The 23011-nt window shown below is 44.2% G+C and overlaps 1 protein-coding gene across 1 annotated transcript in view; it reads right to left on the reverse strand.

Moving 5' to 3' along the window:
- Nucleotides 1-23011, reverse strand: part of GDPD5 (glycerophosphodiester phosphodiesterase domain containing 5) — a 348323-nt gene that overhangs the window by 173406 nt on the left and 151906 nt on the right. The gene's annotated exons all lie outside the window — the stretch shown is intronic.

Genomic DNA, 23011 nt, shown 5'->3' on the forward strand with positions numbered 1-23011 from the left:
GGCCCTCACTCACTTGACTCAGGTAACTCCTTTGCTCTGGTGGGGGCAGCAGCAGTGTGGGTGCCCGGGGGAGGGGAGGGCTCCCCATTCTCCCTGGGACAGAGGGCACCCTGTAGAAGCCATGTGGGGAGAGCGTGGGGTCCCGGACTGCCAGGCTCAGGCACTTTACCCTATCCCCAAACATAGATTGCCTGGACCCTGCGAACCCGCTGCTGACCGGGAGCCAGGTACAGACCAAGGGGCCTAGGGAAAGCAGATGATGGTCAGGATGACCTAATAACCCTTTGATGTGTGACAGCATGTTGCGGATCGGATTCCCCACTGACCGCCAAGGTGGCCATTGCTAGGGCCCTGGGCCAGGACGTGGTGGAGTAGGGAGGGCCCGCGTACCCCCTACATTCCCCCACATACTGGGTGGCAGTCTCCCCCTCCCCACTTGTGTTGGAAAACTCTTTGTTTGCCCGCCCCACCCTGAACCAGGCCTGGGATGAGCTGACTCGGGAAACTGTTAGTCTGCCCGGCCTGCCCTGAACCAGGGCTGGGGCTGTATTGACATTGGACTGGTGCGGCATTGCGGCCTGCCCCACCCTCTGGACCCACAGTCTAAAAGGGCTGTCGGATCATTACTGAGCACAGGTCAGGGGCCCAGGACTAAGCAAGACTGTTTACAAATGGCAAGAAGATAAGAAGAAGAAAACGGAGCTATCTAATGTTTTGATTTGCTGAGGCCTATCAACCTAGCACTACACAAGACCTGACATCGCTGAACTGCGCTGGTGAATCTGGCCCCATGCTCTGCTGCATGTTCCTCACCAGAAGAGCAGATTGCATGACTAGATAACATTGGGGCAAGGTGGCATTCTATGCCATTGTGCATACTACAGGGACTTGGAGCCCTGCCTGGTCAGGAGAGGAGGAAGAACCAAACACCCCACAACACACCGTTAATGCACAAACCCATGCTGAAACACCTGCAACATTATTTTTTTCTCTGAGAGCACAAATGCTATGTCCTAGTTCCAGGCAATGTAAAAAAAAAAACACTAGACAAGAAAGTTGAGTAGCTTGACTTTTTTTTAAAAAGGATTTATTGTTGTTGCTTTAACCTCTTCTGCAACAATCTTGTGATTGTAGCTTTAGACTTCTAAGGAGAATATCTTGATGAAGCCACAGCAAGTTATACCAGTTTAAGTGGAATTTTGCTTGTGTACTAAGTCAACAGCTATTCTACCTGCTTAGCTTAATCTTCTTCATTCATATATATATATATCCATGAAACCTATTCTGAAGTTCTGGAATCGATGACATTTCAGAACCACGATCAATCTCTCATTCTGGAGAAACAATGGCACTAGAGGTTTCAAGTTCGGTACGTATCAATTATAGAGAAATATGTATTACAACTAAGTGTCCAAGCTTTGGTGATGTTATTGAGCAGGGTTATTATAACCTTTTTTAACACGAAAAAAAAAACATGCCAAAAATTCTAGTCTCAATAGCACTGGCTGATCCAAAGAAAGCTTTACTCCCACTATCCCAACACCAAGTTTGAAAAACATAATACAACTGAGAATTGTAAATGAAACCCAGCAATGGTTTAACAGTGTAGTCCATTCTTTAGGGAGCAATCCTGCACTCTCTGGACAATGTATTCACCAGTGCTTCACTCGATCTACCTTTAAAGTGTTTCCATGCACAAAACATCCACCACTTCCCCTGGAAGACTGTTCTGTACGCTAACAGGTCTTAATGCTAGGAAGCATTTCCCGAGATTCAGAACATCTGTGTGTTAGCACGCCTGAGTGACTTTTTCCACTTGTGTTGTAAAGCAGCTGTGTACCTATTGTGAACAGAGAGACTTCAAACAAACTGACATACAAACTATTCACTGAGATCATTCACCCACCACTGAAATACAGCCACTTCTAGGACAGCCATGTAAGAGTGCACAATACTGCTGCAGAAATGTTTATTAAAGCTAATGTTAAAATTATCTAATACACTGGTTAGGAAGAAGGGTCTATACACCTGGGTATCATGCTTAAGTTACAATGTTTAAAGAATCATAAAATACATATGGTACATAATTTGCAATATCCTGAATTAAGGTTAATACATTTAACAATACAGTTTGGATATTAGCATCTCAATTCACCTGGACCACTGTAGTCCAGATCCCTGGTTCGGGGAGACCTGTAGTACAGACCCCAGCAAGGGGAGGAAGAAGCAGTTCTACATGCTGACACTCTCTCTCCCTCTTCCTCCCTCCCTCCCCCCATCCCACTGGGGGAACGGAAGAATAGCGCTTCTCCAAAGACTCCCCCTCCCCACTGCTCTCATAGCAGCAGGGTGGTGCCGCCTGGGAGGGGCATGGGATGTGGGGTTAAGTGTGCCTAGAGGAGCAGGGTGCTACATAAGTGCCCCTCCCTCATCCCCCTCATGCCCAGACCCCACACATCTATCCCCCTCACACACCCTCCCTTCCTTCCTCCCTCCCAGACCCCACCTCAGTGCCCTCCATGCAGGGTTCCCTGTAAACTGAGTGCTTGGGCGGCCACCCAGGAGAGATTCAAATGCCACCCAGCTGATTAGCAGAGTGCCCATCACTTCCCACAGCCGGCAGTATGTGTTTCTACATCCACACATGTATTGGTGGAACAAAATTTATTCCACACATGGATGGAAAAAATTGGAACATTGCCTCCATGGTCCAAAAAATTCCTTAATCTGGCATACCCTCTTTCACAGGGTTGCCAGATTAAAGAGGTTCAAGTGTATTCAGATACATCACTCAGAGAAGGTTGTATTAAGAGTAGCTTGTGGAAAGAAAATACACCAATACATGTAGATTGTCCCTCAGTAATTGAGCATTTAGGATAGGTTGTCCCTCAAATACAATCCATCAGAGAAGTATTTCAGTTACTTTCCCAACTTTGCTTCTCACTGGCTCTCCAACTCCTCTCTCCTGGCATTGCCGATGTCCAGTGATGTGTTCAAAAAGTAAACAGAGGGGAAACCAAGATGTAACTACTTGAATTGTAAATTGATCCTTTTTCAAAAAACGCCATGGGAACTTTAATGATCACACATAGCAAAGGCTACAGTTTTCAAACGTACCCGAAAGACATCACCAGACATAGGCAATGCTCTTTAACCACCAGAAGGGACACTGCTATAGGATTAGCTCAGAAGGAAAACACTTACTGATGAATTACCTTCGCCACTGCCTAGAGCACAAAGTGCATTCCTTGGAGGTCTCCCATTCAAGTACTGACCCAGTCCAAACCCACTTCATTTGTAAGATCTGACAAGTTCATGCCTCAAGCTGTCATCTGTCACACATTTAGTTAGCAACTCTGCTGCTCTTTGAATTTTTTGTGCTTTGAAAGATGCATCACCCACTAGCCCAGCTCTAATAATATATTTCTTATCCGTACGCTATCAGCATGGCACAGATAAAAATAATTGCAATGAGCTGAGAATAAGGTAAGAAAAACTGTTTTGAAATCTTTCAAAGTGAAATGAATGAAGAGGTCATGGCTGGTTTCTTCATGACATTGTAGAGATGCTCCCTATGACAAACGCAAGGAATTTAGAGAGGGGAAACAGAACAAAACAAAAAAAGCCAAGATTGATAAGTAAATATCAAAGAACCATGCAGCCTAGCACTCAAGAATAGCCAGCTGTATATAGCAAGTGCATTTTATCATGGGTCTTGAAATAGTTGACATTTTGCTTAACACCTCATCTGCTGAAGCCAAGAGTCTTTATGAGAAGCAAACCTTCCTTTAAAAAAAAAAGTGTATAGACCTCATGGTTGCAGAGAAAAAGCTTGAAAATATAACTCTGGAGGATGCTGAAGCCTCAATAACTAGAAAGCAAGCAAAAAGGAGACCCATTAACAAAAATGGCATGATTTGAAGACAATCTCATGATTTTTGACAGGTCTGATTGGTTTTTGAGAGTATGTCAAAGCTGGAAGCGTGCAATATCCAAGTAGCAGACAAAGTTTCCAACATAATTCAGGGGGTAAAACTAAGGTAAGTGGGATGAAATTGAGCAAAGAAAAAAACATCCTAGTTAACATGACAGGTTTCTTGATGGGGAGACCTATTACTTAGATCAAGGCTACTCAACACGCGGCCCACGGGCTGCATGCGGCCTACGGCCTGTTTGTTTGCAGCCCACAATGCACTTTGGGTTTACATGGCACTCAACACAGGTGGGAGCCTTTGAACATGGCCTCCACTGGGAACACACTCCACAATGGCAAGGCGTCTCTGTACAGACGGGTACAGGGTGTCGATGTTTCTAGCCCCCAGGTAGGAGGGGCCGGGAGCGCCAGGGCATTGTGGAAAGTGCTTTGTATTCATGCCCATCAGTGTGAAAGAAGCTATTTGCATATATCTTTGCATTTTTATGCAACTACACTTAAGTTGTGGCCCTCAGCATGTTCTGTGTGTATCATTGTGGCCCCCCATGGCCTTCAATGTTGAGTAGCCCTGACTTAGACTGTCAGCTCCTTGGACCCAGAATCATCTTTTCCTTCTGTTTGTATCGTATAGCACATTGACTGGCTCATCGCTAGGGCTTCCAGGTGCTGACAATACCAATACAATATCATGTTTCCCAAGAGAGGTGGAGAAAACCCTCACACCTGTAGTCTTTTATTTTATTTTATTTGAGTTTAGTCATGCTGTCTTATGCCAGCCTTGGTTTGACTGTGTTGGCTACACTTCCACGCAGTTTAAAAATCACCTCTGCTAAAAAAGTTCCAACTAAGTTTATAAGAGATATATAGAAACTCTATAAAGACTGATCCCCAAGTTACATAGACAATCCTACTCAAATCCTTAATGGTATTCTTAGTGTCTGATGGCTGCCTTGCTAATTGATCATCACTTGAAGTGATGATTCCTTCTGCAGCTTCCATAAAATCACAGGAGATCATTAAAGACAAGGGTTGGAAGAGACCTCAGGAGACCATCTAGTCTAACCCCCTGCTCAACGCCGGACCAACCCCAACTTACTCATCCCAGCCAGGGTTTTGTCAATTCTGGCCTTAAACCCTTTAAGGATGGAGATCCACCACTTCTCCCCTAGGTAACTCATTCCAGTGCTTCATCACCCTCCCAGTTAAGTACATTTTCCTAATAGTTTTCCCACAGAGAACTCCTTTTACTCTGAGAACCATATTTATCTTGTGACCCCGACTATAACCAACACTCCACCCATGTGCGTGAAGGGGGTCCATCCTTTTCATTATTTGTATTGTGACACCCAAGAATATTGGGGTTCTCAGTTTTTCATAGGTTGTTTGTAATTACTTTCATTCTCATTAGCACTGACACACAACCTGCATCCTGAGGTTAAGGCAAATGTTAGAAAAAGCATTTTGTGACCTAAAATTAATCTTGCAGCTAACTTTTCACAGTATACTCATTGGTACATCTTTTCCCATAATCTTATGGCATCGGCTACTTGTTGCTTACAAACTCAGAGTGAGGACAATGTTTTCTTCCACACTGAGGTTAAGGCAAATGTTAGAAAAAGCATTTTGTGACCTAAAATTAATCTTGCAGCTAACTTTTCACAGTATACTCATTGGTACATCTTTTCCCATAATCTTATGGCATCGGCTTATTCTTTGATCATGTACTTATGTCAAGCATTTCTTAACTCTAAGGCTAGTATGGCTAAGCTAAATGCAGGCCTTGTGTTTCAGTCCTACTTAATTACTTCCCCCTTTTAACTACTACTCAGTCTTATAATTCTACCATTTGAATCTCTTTAGCATACAACAAATATATATTACATGCTATCGTCATTAATCATAACATCACACAGTAAATGGATGATAAAATGAAGTCATTGGCTATACCCTAGATTTAGGATTGCCAATTTTGATTGGATATATTCCTAGAGGTTGTACCGCATGACAATCTTTAACTAGCATTAATCACTAATTCCTTGAGATTCCAAGACAGACTTGGAGGGCTGGGAACTATAGAGTCATTTACAAGTAGACAGCACAATATGCTCAAGAATATACTGTTTTTGCACTGTTTAACATCTACCAGACCCAGGTGGATTAATAATCAAACATTAACCTTCACTTGTCAGAGTCTTAGGTTAAATGATCGTAAATCCCATAGTCTTTATTAAAAATGAGATCAGAAGCAGATGGACCAGTTTTGCTGCCTTGTCTTTATATTTTAAGCTAAGTACAAACAACATTTTAGTTTCATAATTCCACTAGAGGTGTTTTTTTTATTTCACATACATTAGATTCAAACTACTGCATTTATTCATTGTAATATAACAGGGGATAGAAAGAACACTACACAATCACTTTTAGTCTATGCGGTTGGCAGTAGCTTTTTAATGTACCAAATGATGCATTAAGAGCACCATTGGCCTTTAAAGGAGTATACAATATGAGTCAATATGACTATGAGTACTCCCTTATTTGAAAGGGCACTTGAAACAAACTACTGAGACAGAAGCATTGTTTGATTTATAGAGTGGGCTGGAAACTCAAACAAGGAAATTAATCTTGTACTGCACCTCTCTGGGGCTAGATACTTATATCTTAGAAGGTGAAGGACAGGACTAGGAACTGCACATGGTTACCATACAGAGCCAGACTCCAACGCGCAAGACTCAAATGTGAATATCAGTTTTAAAGCTGGCAAATCATTAAAACAGCTGCAAAATATTTAAACAAGTTAAGCTCTGTGCCCAAGTTAGAGGTGCAAAAATATTCCTAAAAAAGATTCATGGATTTTAAGACCACAAGGAACAATTAGATCATCTTATATCTGTATCACAGGCCAGAGAATTTCACCCAGTTACTTCTCTATTGAGGCCAATAACTTGTAATTGACTAAAATGTATTTCCAGAAAAGCATCCAGTCCTCATCTGAAACCATCAAGTCTCAGAGAGGTAACGTGTTAGTCTGTATCTGCAAAAATGAGGAGTCCCTGTGGCATCTTAAAGATTAACAGATACATTTAAGCCTAAGCTAATACCCAAATATATCTGTTAGATTTACCATCTTTTGGTGTTTTCAAAAACAAGGAGTCCTGTGGCACCTTAAAAAGACCAACATCTCAAGAAAGCTTAAATTCTACTTTTAAACATTTAATTACAAAGTCAGAAATAGGCCATTTCTGCAGAAAATTGTTAGGTGATTTGTTTGAGCAATGCCACACCTGTTTTGTAGTCACGGGGGTTACTTCACAGTTAAGCTTCCCCTTTCTCCCTCCCTCTGACCCTTCAAAAGCTGTTACCTGGGGACTAGACCAACATTTGCATTTCTTATGTGGAGTAAGGATGTTAAATATCGGTTAATTTTCTAGTCAACTAGTCAATAGGCACTTTCGCATTCCTCCTTTGAAATATACAAGAGCCCCCAGTGGGGCTCTTGTACTTTTCAAAGGAGGAATGTGTAACTCCACGTGCAGCCCCAGGCCAACAATTTGAAATGTCACTCCGCATGCAGCCCAGGGCCAGTGATCTGAAATGCCACATGGAGCCCGGGGTCAGCTGGGGACTGTCCAGCTGACCCTGGGCTACGAGCAACACTGCTGTTTTAAAACACTAAGAGGGAGGAAAAGGGGGTACCTCAAAGCAGCAGTGCTGCACGGAGCCCAGGGTATGGGCTCCATGCGGCGCTGTTGCTTTGAAACACCATGGCGGTCTCCAGCTGATCTCTAGCTCTGTGCGGTGATGCCCCCTTGAAATACTGGCATGGCATTTCAAAGCGGCAGTGATGCATAGAGCTGACCCCGGGCTCAGTGTGGCACTGCCCATTTAGATGTTTCAAAGCAGCAGTGCTGCATGGAGCCTGGGATCAACTGGGGACTCCCTAGCTGATCCCAGGCTCCACGCGGCATTTCAAAGTACTCCGCGGAAATGTGCACAGAGTCCGGAATCAACTGGGGAGTTCCAGCTGACCCTGGCTCCATGCAGCATTTCAAAGCGGCAGCACCGCTGGGGACTCATGTACATTTCAAAGCTGGCACACTGCATGCAGCCCAGGGCCAGGAAGTCCCACTGACTCCGGGCTCCACGCGGGTGCTTCTGCTTTGAAATGCACAAGAAGTCCAAGGCTCTTGTGCATTTCAAAGTGCGTGGAGCCCACAGTCAGCGGGACTTCCCACTGTTCCAGGCTGCATGCGGAGTTCTAAATTTGAAATGCACAAGAGCACCTACTGGGACTCTTGTATATTTCAAAGGAGGAATGCGGAAGTGCCTATCGACTAGTCGAGCAGTCAATGGAAATTCCATCAACTACTCGACTAGTAAATTAATCGATATTTAACATCCTTATTCTAACCAAAAAGGCAGCAACACAGGAAATCTGCATTTTGATCAGTTCTTCCTTAGTTACTCGAGGACATCAGCTATAACTGAGGGCAGACCCTTTTTTTGCCATCTTTCCAGCACTGCCATGGATTTATATACCTTGGTGCCACTCCTGCTAAAAGTTTCATGAGTTGTGGTATATCCTCAGCTCTAAAAGAATTCAATATCAAAGTATATTCCCATCTCCACAAAGGGAGTTCTCGCTTCTAAGATTCCCAAGAACAGCTCTTCTTGGAGCTTGGAAGGGAATGCATAAGCTTGAGTGGTTTAATCCAAATGTAGCAAAGTACACAGCTAGCATTAAAAGTTAGCACCAAGAGGAAGATATTTTCCTTGTCTCCTTCCTGTAGGATGCATAAAGCCTTTGGATCTTGATGACCTATCTATTCTATCTATTCTGTATGAACATTTAAAAAAATTCTTCATAAGAACATGGATTTGCCCATGTTTTACCGAGAACATCCCTCTTCCTAATACTGTGCTGTGTCCATATGTTAGAAGTAATTCTGAAGGCAAAGTTATGATTCAGACTTCTATATATCATGTGGAAGGATACAATTCTGTCAGGGAGGTCATGGATTCTATGACTTCTTCCAGGCCAACCCTCAGAGCAGTACCCCCCCCCCCCTCCCGGACACAGTGAGGGTTGGAGCAGCTGCAGGGCTGGAGAAGCTGTCCGAGGTCAGGCCCCTGCAGTCCTCTGACTCTTAGTCCCTGGCAGGGTATCTTTAGTGAAAGTCAGAGACAAGGTCGTGGACTTCTGTGAATTTTGTGTTCATTGCCCATGACCTGTCCCTGACTTTTGCTAAAAATACCCATGACAGAATCTTAACCTTAATCATGGATGTTTGGGCCCAGGGCTTTTGTTCAGTTTGTGTAACACTAGATAAGTGTGGTGTTACATAATATGCATGCTTATTTGTTGAAGCAACCATCTTTAGCAAAAAACCAACAAATAATCTCGTAGCACTTTATAGATGAACAAAACATGTAGATGGCATCATGAGTTTTCGTGGACACAGCCCACTTCTTCAGATGACTGGAGTTATGAGTTTAGGATGTACAGACCCAAAATAAATAGGAGAGGGGAGGGAGAGGGGAAAAAAGGAAAGGGGGGGGAGACAGGGAGCTAGAGGGAATCAGTAATTATCTGAAGATTGGGTAGTTAAAAAAAATTATTTTGGGTCTGCACATGTTAAATTCATAACTCCAGTGATCTGAAGAAGTGGGCTGTGCCCACGAAAACTCATGATGCAATCTACATGTTTTGTTAGTCTTTAAAATGCTACCAGACTATTTGTTGGGTTTTTTTCCTGTTAACAGACTAACTCAGCTACCCCCTGAAGCATCTTTAGCAAGAACCTTAGAACACCCAGAATAAGTAGAGCTGGTCAGAGGAACTGTGATGGAACTACATTGCGTCCGAATACGAAGATCCACTGAGATGCAAATGCTTTGCAAAAATGGGTCAATTCTGCAAGAATTTCATTTGATGAAAAAACTGTTCCAGCAATGTTGGAACATCCCATTTCAATACTTTTGAAAGAAAAAGTATTTCATTCCAAAATAAAGTTGCTTTTGAATTTTGTTATATGTTATTATAGGAAATGAATGTCAAAACTGAAACAAAACATTTTGATGGTCAGAACAAAACACTGAACCCAGAACAATTTTTTCAGACTTTGCCTTTACCAAGAATTTCAAAATCTTTGGCTTTCATTTCAATATATAGTAAAGCCAACTATTGCATTCTTTAACAGCTTTACAAAAAAAGAGAACTTCAGCTCTCCACACAGTTCTAATAATGGCCCAGTCTACTCAAAGAATACTGAAGTCACAATACAAAAAAAAATATGGGTTGAATCTCTCTAGTCTGGCACCCTTGGGACCTGACTGGTGCCGAACCAGAGAATTTGCCGAACCATGGAAGGTCGATATTGTCTAGCAGCATTATCAACACTTCCACTGCTTATTGGGCTCTTAAAGACATTTAGGGGAAAACAGAGCTAAATAACAGCACAGAACACTGAGAGCCAGGACTGTTGCTGGCTGTAAACAACCTTAATGGGACTGCAAGAAACTTGGACACACCCATGATAAGTGGACATCCAGCTAACTAAAATCATGCCGGACCACAGATGTTGCCGGACCAGAGAGGTTCAACCTGTAGAAGAGAAATACTGTGTACAGATGTGGGCTTCTCACCTCAAAAAAGATATTTTGGCCTTGGCACCAAGTCCACAAAATGTGAATCTAGCCCTGAGGGGAAGCTGCAAACATTAATTCACTTGCAAAATCATGCACCTTCTGCTTTCTTTGGTTAACTTGGGGATATCTTACTGAAAAAGGGGCTTATTTCCTCTATTCTCAAGTGAATTTAGTGCTGGTGAAATCCTGCATGGGTAGAGCAAAGCATAGGTAGTGGGCATGCAAACTTCCCTAACTCTGCCCTGTTAATATGTCTCAAGTTGAGCTTAGAAGGACAACTCCTGGCATCTTTTTTAAACAAAGATATAAGGGGTCATTAGAACATGTTCACCAATATATCCCAGAGTCGAAGAAGAGCTCTGTGTAGCTCAAAAACTTCTCGCTCTCACCAACGAAAGTTGATCCAATAAAAGATATTACATCACCCACTTCATCTGTCTAATACAGTTCTAACACCTCTGTGTAGTTTAAAAGCTGCACCTCACTAGTCTTCAAGTCTACCAGCTGTGCATATTTTAAAGTCTCCACTGGCTTATCTGTAGCTCCCTCGTTCCTAGTCTAACAACTGGGGGGTGGGGCAGGGAAGCAATTAGTGTTATTTTGGTGTCCTTATGTCCCTTGTGGTCCATCAGGCAGCAGACAGTTTTAGTCACCCTACACCTGAGACAGATTTCAACTGTCAGCCTAGACTTCAAGGGTTCCACATCCCAAGCGTGAGGCTTAGTTCCCCTCTGCCCTTTTACCACATCAACCTCAGGCTTTTCATATGTTCCTGGACAGTGCCTCTGCATTAATTCACAGCATTGCTCCCAGCAGGCGATTCAATCCCCAGCATGACAGGATACGGTCATAAATAAAAAGACCTGCAGCTGCTTAGCATAAAGCTCCTGAATTAAAGTCCTCCTCACTGCACTCCAGACTTAGGATGTTAAAATGCAGTTAACTGACTAGTCGACTAGTCGATGTGCATTTCAAAGGAGGAATGCGGAAATGCCTAAGAGTCCCCAGCGAGGGCTCTTATGCATTTCAAAACCATGGAGCCCAAGGTCAGCGGGGGACTTACAATCCCCAGCTGACCCTGGACTCCATGCTATGCTGCATGCCTTTAGGAGCCCAGGGTCATCTAGGGAGTCCTCAGCTGACCCCGGGCTCCATAGCAGCTGCCCCTTTGAAATGTGCAGAGGTGGTGCTTTAAAGGGGCAGCCGCCCCACAGCTGATCCGCAGATCAGCTGTGAGGTGGCTGCCCCTTTGAATCACCGCCCCCACGTGTTTCAAAGGAGCAGTGGAGCCTGGAGTCAGCTGGGGACTCCCCAGCTGATCCCGGGCACTGCACAACACTTCCCTGGAACCCAGAGTCAGCAAAAAGGATCGGAAGAGGAAATGCAAATGAGAGTGCAACATATGCAAATGAGCGCTCCATTTGCATTTCCTCTTGTCATGTGGCCGTAGCCTCTGCGTCTACTGCAGAGATCCCCAACGTGTGGGGCACTCTTCCCCCAAGGGGATATGGAGGAACATGCTAGGACGTGGGGCCCAGGCAAGCTTCCATAAGGATGGAGAGGGAGTGTCTCGCAGCCCCTCCCCACCCCAGCTCTGCTCTGCTGCTGCTGCTGCGTCATGTCCCCGCTTCCCAGCCCTGCACCTGGCCCCATTCCTGGCCTCAGCGCTGTTCTCCTCCTGATCCTATGGCAACCTCCAGCCTCAAGACGTGGCTCCTGCTGGGGGCAAAGCTGGGAGTGGAGTCACACCTGGTTGCAGGCCCCTCATGGCAGCCTGGCCATACAACCACTCCCAGCCCCTGATCCAAACCCATCTGTGGCCCTACCCTTGGACTCCTTATCCTTTTCTGCATTCCCACCCTTTCCTCAGAGCCACAGCCCTGCTTCCAGCCCGGTGGGGCATAGACAGGGGTATAGAGGAGCACAACACTCAAAAAAGTTTGGGAGCTGCTGGTCTACCATCATTCAACAATTCCAACACCCCTCCCATAGCTTCCATAACTCTGAAAATTTAAATTAAGAAAAATAAAGAATGCTTAAACACAAAACATCCCTATTGTCTTTTGGGAGAAGAAACAGAATCCTGCCTTAGAACTTTCTTGGCACACAGGGGCCTACTCCAACAGAAAACACCTTTATAATAAACAGATTAACATGTTTATTACTCTTACCGGCACAAAGCTCTCCCACTGCATCTCTTTAAAAAGGACAACATCAAATGCAATAAAAAGCTAATGTTAGCATCCATGGAGACCACACATAGCCAGTAGCAACATTAAGTCCATTTTAACAGCAAATGGAGCATACGGTCACTGAAAAAGCATAATAGGCATTCTACGTTATTCACAATGAGCTGTTAAACTTCCTTCTCCCCTTCTATTGGTTTCCCTGGAAGCATGAAGTGTTGGCTTTTTCCAAACATACATCTTCTATCTAACCTAATCTCTGCCAGCTATGTTCTTGGGGGCACATCTAGCTGTTAGAGACAAGAAACAGAAGCTGGGACTCCCGCGTTTTGTCCTTGGACACTACTCAGCCCTGAGACTAATACTTAGGCCTCATATACACTAGCCTTTAGTTACACACACACAGACCCCATGGTGCAGTTCCACTGAGCAAGCTTCAAGAAGTGTGTTGAGCACACATGGTACTTGGGCTTTCGAATTTGCCACTTGAACTGTGTATAAAACCTCATTGTGGACCCAGGTGGCTAACAGTTCCTCTTCCTTCCCCTCTACCCAGGCCCTCCTCTTCCCTTATACCAAATGCCAAATCCCTACATTTCTCCCCTCATCTCCCCAAAATTACTCCACGCGGGATGTGCAGACAGGCTGCGAAGCCTGCTTTGCAGAGCCTTTGTAATACAATCCCTATACATATGACAACACATGATAATAAATGGTAGGGTGCAGCCACACATGGTCAGAACCTGTAAACCTAACTGGCAAAATATTTTAAAAAAGGGGGAGGGGGTTGAATCCTGCCCACAATGGGCACTTTGCCCAAGGCTGAACACTATTTTGATCGTCTTTGTATTCCATGATTCCAAAGAGAATCTGTTTCCCTTTGGACCAGAGATAGCACAATGTGGAGTTTTTTTTTAAACTACCTTTTCTGTTCAGAGTCCAGATAATGACAATCACTTCTCTCAATGGAAATAAACTACTGATATTCTCAACTTGCCAGTGATTCCCTATGATACTAACTAACAGAATCAAAGAACTCAAGGGAATCTCAAAAGGTCATCAAGTCCAGTCCCTTGCACTAATGACAGGACCAAGCGCCATCCAGACCATCCTTGACAGATGTTTGTCTAACCTACTTTTAAATATCTCCAATGATGGAGATTCCACAACCTCCCTAGGCAATTTATTCCAATGCTTAACCACCCCGGCAGAAAGTTTTTCCTAATGTCCAACATCAACCTCCCTTGCTGCAATTTAATCCCATTGCTTCTTGTTCTATACCAGAGGTTAAGGGAATAATTTTTCTCTCTCCTTCTAGTAACAATCTTTTAGGTATCTGAAAGCTGTTATGTCCCCTCTCAATATTTCATTCCAGACTAAACACACCCAGTTCTTTCAATCTTCCCTCATAGGTCATGTTTTCTAGACTTTTAATCATTTTTGTTGCTCTTTTCTGCACCTTCTCCAATTTGTCCACATCTTTCCTGAAGTGTGGTGCTGAGAATTGAACACCGTGCTCCAATTAAGGCCAGAGTAGAGCAGAATAATTTCTTCTTGTGTATTGCTTACAACTCTCCTATTAATGCATCCCAGAATGATATTCCAGGTCACCACTACTCTCTCCCAGAACCAGTTGCCAAGCTACACTTCAGGAAGAGTGTCACTAGAGAAATTCAAAATGTTACTACTCAACATAGGACTGAAGGGGATGGCCTGGTCACCCAGTCCAGTCCTCTTGCTCCTGAATGCAGTTCCTCAAAAAGTCTAGCATTAACTCATATTCTGCTAGCCCTTAATGGCATGAACCAAATCTGGATCTTTTGAATGTGTATTCCTTGTATTATAACTAGACCACTGAACTGTTCTCCAAATGGCATTTGAAACTTTCACACACTGTTTTGAATTAACATTGAACAATATTTTTTCTGGGAAATTCTGTGAATTCACACTTGTGGCATTTTAACACTTCTTTGCCTAAATAAACTCATTCTTGCTGCACTTACTCCTACATTTAAAAGAGGCTTTGAAAGGAGCTTTTGCCATGAAAATCCAGAGAGAGAGAGAGAGAGAGAGAGAGGGAGACAGAAAGAGAGAGAGAGAGAGGCTATTAAATGTTAATGTACAAAAAAAAAAAAAAGACAGAAATTCCACAACCTTCCATGGAGTTCCAGTGCTTAACTAACCTGACTTTTAGTAAGCTTTTCCTAACGTCCAGCATAAACTATTCTTACTGCTAATTAAGCCCATTGCTTCTTGACCAGTCTTCGGACAATAACAATATTTTTCCTCCCTTCTAACAAGTTACATACAGGTAGTCCCCGGGTTACATGGATCCGACTTACATCGGATCCCTACTTACAAACAGGGTGAGGCAACCCCGCACTAGCTGCTTCCCCCCAGCAGACCAGGGAGACGCGAAGCTAGCGCCTCCCCCAGCAGACCAGGGAGACGCGGAGCGGCTTTTCTCAGCAGACACCTCAGCTTGAGAATAAAGGACTGAGGGAAGTGAGGTGTGGGAGAATAAAACTGAGCTCTGGAGAAATGTTTGGCTAGAGTTTCCCCTACAATATGTACCAGTTCCGACTTACATACAAATTCAACTTAAGAACAAACCTACAGTCCCTATCTTGTACGTAACCCGGGGACTGCCTGTACTTGAAAACTGTTATCACGTCTCTCCTAGCAGACTTAGTAGAATCTCTGGCATATCTTCCCTTTTCAGGGTCAAAATTCTTCTTGGGATAATTTTTTCCCGGGGGGGGGGAAGGGGGGGGGGGGGAAGCTAGGCTTTCATAATGTGAGCCCACCCACCTGAAGCTAGGATCCATACAAATGTCCCATCCAGGCTACGTCACTGAAATATCCTGTCTCAAATCTTATTAATAGTAACTAATCAATAAAGCACCTAAAATGGGTTTGCATTGTAACAACAATGCCAGTGCAGATATAGCGTGCTGTGTGCACAATAGAAATATACTGCAGGGAACTGTACTCCACACACAAGATAAAGACCAGATCTAGTAAGGTATTTTCTATGCTAAGCTTCTAACATACCATGAAAATAATCTGATACAAAATCACCTACAGTCTTAAACGTCTCAAGTGGGATTCAGAGAAAAGAATGGGTTAAGTATAGACAAAAGGAAATCACCACTGATTCATTGCATCCTCAATGACTAAATAAATGTTATATATACTTGTTTACAAAAATGTTTCCACTCCACTTTTTTTGGGGGGGGGGGGGGAAGGGTTGGGAGTATATTGTCACTGTTTGCATGTCTCCATACTTTGGGTTCTTACTTCTCCAATGATACTGCTGTTTTAAAAATTACACTTCCCCACATGGATGCTGTTTCCCCTGCATCCCCCATACACTAGCACTGGAAATCAGCTGTACATAAAGACAAGTTACACGATTATATTTTGAAGTGTTCTATTAATGGAATGCAGAGGACAGCCATTTTATTAAAGCATTGAAGGTATAATGGTAGAGCACAGCAGGAAAGATTGGGATTCTGTTTGAAATTCAATGACAACACAGGAGCCTCCTGTTTTTAAGGACACATTAGATAAGTGCCTGTCAGGAATGGTCTAGTTATTACTTAGTCTTGCCTCGTGAGGCCCCTTCTCGTGTAGACTATTAAATGAGTAACCAGTAAGCAAAAGCTTATTGATTAATGCTATCGACTACACGCATTTCTCCTCCACACCCCTCCACCAACCAGTAAATTTTTTTAGAGGTCTGGCCAGCAGCATGGGTTAGTCCCGACTAGCGCCAGGTCCTGGGAGCTATCCCTGCTGTGCAGCCCAGCTCCTAAATTACTTACTTACTTGTGCCATAGCCACAGTGGCACAAGTCAGGACTGAATGCTATCCCTTATCTATTAACTATGGAGTCGACAAAAAACTGTCAACTACACAATTAATGAATTACACGCTTCGTAACGTCTCTATTCCAGTCTTAGACTTCCATAATTCTTTGGCTCCTCCCTAACAAGGAGGCTAAAAGAGTCTCAGGACCTCCCAAAATGTTCAACTTTTGCTTTACATCCATCCTTCAGGGCTAAGCCGTCAGCCTTGTTCTAGAGGGGAGAGGTTTACCTAATTCCACCTTCATTTTATATATCTATGCTAGGGACAAATGTTGAACCAAGGTACGCAACTCCAGTTACGTGAATAGTATAGCTCAGTGGTCACCAACCAGTAGATTGGGATCTACTGGTAGATCTTGGCGTCTCTGACAGATGATCCTGACTGGCTTGGCCACGTGGCTATCAAGTGCCAGCACTTCAGCTGCTCCTCCTTCCATTGCTGCACATCTCTGGCTCTTTGCCTTGGAGCTCTTCCCCCAGGAGCCCCCTGTTTGCTGTGCAGGGCAGGGGATGGAGAGGAGGGTGCTGATGTCAAGATGAATCCTCTCCCATCCTGTATCCTATCTCCACAGAGCAGAGAAGGGGGCAGAACAGACTAGAGATAGAGCAAGTTTGTTAGCTGCTTCTGGGAGTGGTGCAGGGCCAGAGCAGGGGTGAGCCTGCCGTAGCCCTACAGCACCATCACTCAGGAGCCACCTGAGCTAAGCAGTGCCCCACTGGAGTCCACATCCTGAACCCCTACCCAAGTCATGAACCCCTTCCTGCACCCTAAGCCTCTGCCCTAGCCCTGAGCCCCCCTGCATCCAAACATCCTCCCAGAGCCTGCAACCCCCTCCAGCACCCCAACTGCCTGCCCTAAGCTCAGCTCAGAGCCCTTCTCACACTCCAAATCCCTTAGCCCAAGACCAGAGCCTGCACCCCCAATCCTCTGCCCCAGCCTGGTGAAAGTGAGGGATGGAGGCTGAAGTGATCAGGGGCGGGGTCTCACAGAAAGGTGGGGCAAGGAGCACAGAGGAGGTGGGGCAAAGATATTTGGGTTTGAGGTAGATCTTGGATTGCACTTAAATTCAAAAGATCTCATGCGTAAAAAAGTTGGAGACCACTGGTGTAGCTGGAGTCGATGTACCTTAGCTCGACTTACAGCAGAGTCTCCACTGCAGGGGGTTAATAGGAGAAACTCGCCCATCATCTTCCTTTACTTCTCACGAGCCGCGTGCCAAAGTCAATGGGAGTGTGATCAGCAGCTGATTTAGTCTTAGATTTGTTAAGTCGAGCCCTGGGAGATCGATCCCCGCAGCGCCAATTTCCTGTTAAGTGTAGACAAGACCTCAGAAGAGGTAAGGCTATCTCTAGGCTTTCCTCCCAATCTCCTTAGAGACTCCAGCGGCTTATTCCATTAGTACGTTTTACAAAGCTGATACCTCATAGATACTGAGTTGGCTGTTGCTCACTGACTATTCTGTAGGGTTACAGTAAACCCCTACCCCAAGGAACAACACAGTCTACGGACCCCACAAACAAGCACGTAGGTCTAATTGCCAAAAACTCCTGCTATGAACTTCCAGCTCTGCTACCAATTTGTTGCATGGCCCTGCACACATCACAGCCTTTTGCACCATGCTGAACCCTCTCCTACCATATGTCTCAGAGGTAATAACTCCATCACAGGGGCATTGTGGGAATTAGCTATTTATACTGCTTTGAAGATGTGTAGAACTACACACATGCTAAGTATTAAACCATTTTCTTTTAACATGCCAGACTGTTGTTTGCTGCAAGTTGATAGCAACCCTCGATTAATGCTGTCAAGAAACCCAACTTAATCATCTCATTACAGATTGTGAATTCCAGCTTCCTGGTTCTCTTTTGTGCAGACGAGGCCCAGATACACCCAGCGCCTGCCAGCGCAGAGGTTTCCGTTTTCAAAGAACCAGTGTACAGTGGGGGACTTGTTTCATTCAAGCAGGAATCGGAATTTATAAGAGGGCTAATGAGCTACCAACATGCAATAGGCAGGTACTATAATGCTGAGCCACACAGCTCAGGTTACACTTCAAAGCAAGGTAGTACAAAGAGCTGGTTCAGGGGCTGCAGAAGAGAAAACTGCCTCTGTTACCCATTGAAAGGCTACCCCAGCAAACGACCCATTGCAAGGAGAGAAAGGGGACAGACTGGAGCCACATAAATTACACTCCAATAACAACGACAGAAAGAACCATTAGAAACAGAGCTTGGAAGAAGAGTCGCCCAGTGGTTGGATGCAAGGGAGCCCAGCAATTAGGGCTTCAAGATTTTTATTTCTGGCTCTGTTACTTAGTCTGAGCTGGGGAAAGTCATTTAGTACATCTTGGTGCCTCCATTCCCTTCCCATTTGCTAACTTGACAAAAAAAGACCATCTCCCCCCTGCTTTGGTGAGGATGGACTGCTTTGAGAGCTCTGAATGTAAGGTGCTAAATAAGTCACAGAGCATTAGGAATTGCCTTTACTAATAACATACAAGCCAACTCTCCTCCCTCTTCTAAACACGATCCACATTTGGGAGCGAATTTGCCGCATTACACTCGCTGATAAACCAGGCGATAGTCAAAACATCATTGACTAACTTAACATTCAGCACTAAACAACTACGTGGACTAGGATTCTCACCACAGTACTTCAAGGGGGTCCCAGAATGGCAGAGCCAAGCAGCTTCCCTCTCTTCTCCTCCTCCATCCCCAGATACCTTAGAATCTTTGCTTGGCAGAGCTGCATGGTGTTGACAGGGATCCAGGGGAATTGTTATCCCAGGGCTCCAGACAGAGCGGAGACAATGATGTCTGTTGGAAGTGGTGTTTGGAGAATGGCATTTTGCTGTCCAACATGTTGGGTCCACTCTTATGTTCCTGGCTGACTGAGCAATGTTCTTATGGCATCTCCTCTGCACCTTCATGAGGTAGAGACTCTGTTTTCTCTTGAGCAGCTCTTTCAAGGCCAAAATCATGGTCTGAGAAGAGGCAGTGCTGCCTAGTAGTCAGAGTACGGGAGGCCCTTGGGTTCCATTCCCCATGTTGCCATTGATACACCTTGCAACAGCTGACTTCTGCACCTTTCTTTGCCCATCAGTGAGGTGCCCTCCCCACATGATAGGTGCTATGAGACTTGCTGCAGTGCATCCAAAGACCTCTGAGGAACAGCATGAATAACATTCTATCAGAGAGACCCAAAAAAGTGCCACTAAAAACCCTAGTCAATCCCAGCCCCTAAATAAAGTCTTCCAAGACTTGGGTTTAGCCTTCAAGTTTGGTGGTGCTGACACTGTCACATTGCACTCATGGAAAACATTGTGGTTATGTCTACACTCGCGGCTTCTTGCATGAGTAATATGCAAATGAGTCTAAGCGTGGAATATCGCCGAGCCTCATTTGCATGCCTAATGAGCCCCCATTTTTTTTTCAGAAGAGGCTCTTGCACAAGAAGGAGCGTCTACACTGCCCCTTCTTGCGCAAGAAAAACCCTCTTGTGCAATGCCGTTACACCTATTACTTTTCAGGAAGAACGGCATTGCGCAAGAGGGTTTTTCTTGTGCAAGAAGGGGCAGTGTAGACGCTCCTTCTTGCAGAAGAGCCTCTTCTGAAAAAAAAAAATGGGGGCTCATTAGGTATGCAAATGAGGCTCGGCGATATTCCACGCTTAGCCTCATTTGCATAGTACTCACGCAAGAAGCCACGAGTGTAGACATAGCCTGTGGAAGTTAGGGAAGAGCAGGAGGGATAGGGAAGAAGTTGGGCCTTTCCCCCAGGTCTTCTAGAACAGGCTTGTGGCACATGACACTAAAGGTACCCATTGGCTTCTCCACACCCTGCTGTTGGAGCCACTTCAGCTGATGCAAACTCATCAGGTTCATGGAGTACATCTAGACTAGAAGCCAAGTCCTACTAAATGTTGTAGCAGACTGGACCAGCAAAGCTTCACAGCAAGCTTCAATGTTTCCATGTAATGATAAAATATACACCCCTCCCCCCCAAAAAAAACCTCCACTCAAAAAGGAGCTCTCTCTGAGGCAGGAGCATCATGGTCCTAGCTACAGGACCTTCCCAACAATCTTTCTGTAACAGGCTGCCTAGCGGACATGACCCCGCTACCTTCTTTTGGATAGATGTCAGACCCTTCCTTAAGTTGAACGATCCATCCTGGTGCAGTAACTCAACTACAATGGACCATGCACAGAGCTGGCTGGTTACATGGGACTGGCTCTCTTTGTACGCAGTTGATTCTTCGTTGCAAACACTCTGGTGGTCTGTAAAAGCAACTGAAAATGATCAAAGGAGCCAGATTAGCTACTGCAATTGCAGGATGTTGCTATATACAATGGAGAAGAAACTGGTCCACAGCAATAGCTTACTAGACCTGGAGCTGTCAGATACTAGTGGGAGAGAAAAGTCGAAGGAAGAAGAGAATGAGACAGCTGGGTAATAAAGGGAGGAAAAGCACAAGGAGCAAGCAAGCATGGTTGGGGAAAAGAGACTGCCACATCTGGTGGAGAAGCAGAGGGAAACTGAAGAACACAATACTTAGGGGGCAAGAAAAAAGATCAGCTTTTATCCAAAAAGGACACCACACTTGCTGAATGCTAGACATTAGTTTCCAGACTCTTTCGGCATTCAAGCAGTTATGGTAGTTGCTATATGCATGTGATTGGTGACAAACAGGAGTAGACTGATGTGCGGGAGCTGGTAAAAGAGTCTCTGGTCCATATTTTGGAGACGGCCACAGTGAATGAGACAAAACACTGCCTGTACATCGAATGAGATTGTACTATAATTCAAGTGGGACAGGTCCATGGGTTTGAATTAGGAGAACCACCGATTTGTTCTGCTGTTGGCCATAAAGAGCGAAGTACAATTAGAAGACGTAGAAGAGCTGATCATTTAAGTACTTTGCAGCCACAGTATCATTATGCTGTCAGTTCTTCTTGATGGATCTAAGATTCACGGCACAAATTGAGGCTGACTTGCCACGCATAAATACTTATCTGTATGCAAGGGATTTAAACCACAAAAATGTACTAGATGCATCAGGGCAAAACCAGTTCATAAGCGGGAGGTGGGGGGAGAGGACTACACAAGGACAGACACAGATTTACATATCCATAATTAATGTCTCAGTGTTATGACAGCAAAACTAAAAGAATGTATTCTATGCTGGAGCCCAGATGCAAATCAAGCTATTATTAAATTGGACTCAAAGCCATTAACATGTTTAAAGTAACAAAAGTTTGCTCATTCTCATCTCCAGCTTGAAACTAATAGTCCTAAAAACAAACAACAAATTGACAGTCAGTCTTCAACCTAAAGCTGGAACGGAAATTCAATCCCACCGAGAAACACTTCTACACAATTTCATTCTTTGAGCTCCAATTTCCCCATCTTTGTGGATTTTCATCAATTCCAGGTCCAGAATGGACCACTGATCTCCTGAATAACACAGGCCAGAGACCTTCTACAAAATAATTTCTAGAGCAGAGCTTTTAGAAAGGCACCCTATCTTGATTTTAAAATTGCCAGTAATGGAGAATCCACCATGACCCTTGGTAGATTGAACCAATGAATAATTACTCACAGTTAAAAAATTATGCCATATTCCCAATCTGAATACCTCTAGGTCCAGTGGCTAGATGTGGGAACACTTTTTTATTTTTCTTCGCTTGACTGAAGATCAGATTATAAAGGGTGTGTTCCCCACAAAGATACTGAGACTAATCAAGGCACCCCAACCATCTCGTTTGCTGAACTAAAATAGATTGAGCTCCATGCATCTATCGCTATGAGGCAACTTTTCTAACACTATAATCGTTCCCCCAGCTCTTCTCTGAACCCTCTCCCATTCATCAGCATCCTTCTTGAATTGCTGACCCTAGAACCAGACAAAGTATTCCAGCAGCAGTCACACCAGTGCCAAAGAGAGGGAAAATAAATCCCGCTATTCCTGCTCAAGATTCCCATTTATGCATCCCAGGATCACATTAGCTCTTTTGCCATAGTGTCATGATGGGAGCTTATCTTCCAATTTTCAATGCATTTAATGTATTCCATGTTCGCTTTTAGATCAATCTAGTTTTTTTAATCAAAATGTTTTGTGCTATGAAGTCAAAGGTCCTGAATAAATTAAGTAGGGAGCATCAAACTACTACCTTTATCAACAAATCATGTAATCTCATAAAAAAGATACCAAATTATTTTGACAGGATCAATTCTCCACAAACCCATGCTGACTTGCATTAATTATATTATACTCCTTCAATTCTTTAGGAACCAGGTCTCATATCAGCTGCTTCATCACCTTGTCATGGATTGATGTCAAGTTGGCCTATAGTTATTCAAGTCATCCCATTTAC

The sequence above is a fragment of the Pelodiscus sinensis genome, chromosome 1, assembly GCF_052426305.1.
Source record: "Pelodiscus sinensis isolate ZL-2025 chromosome 1, ASM5242630v1, whole genome shotgun sequence".
Classification (NCBI taxonomy): Eukaryota; Metazoa; Chordata; order Testudines; family Trionychidae; genus Pelodiscus; species Pelodiscus sinensis.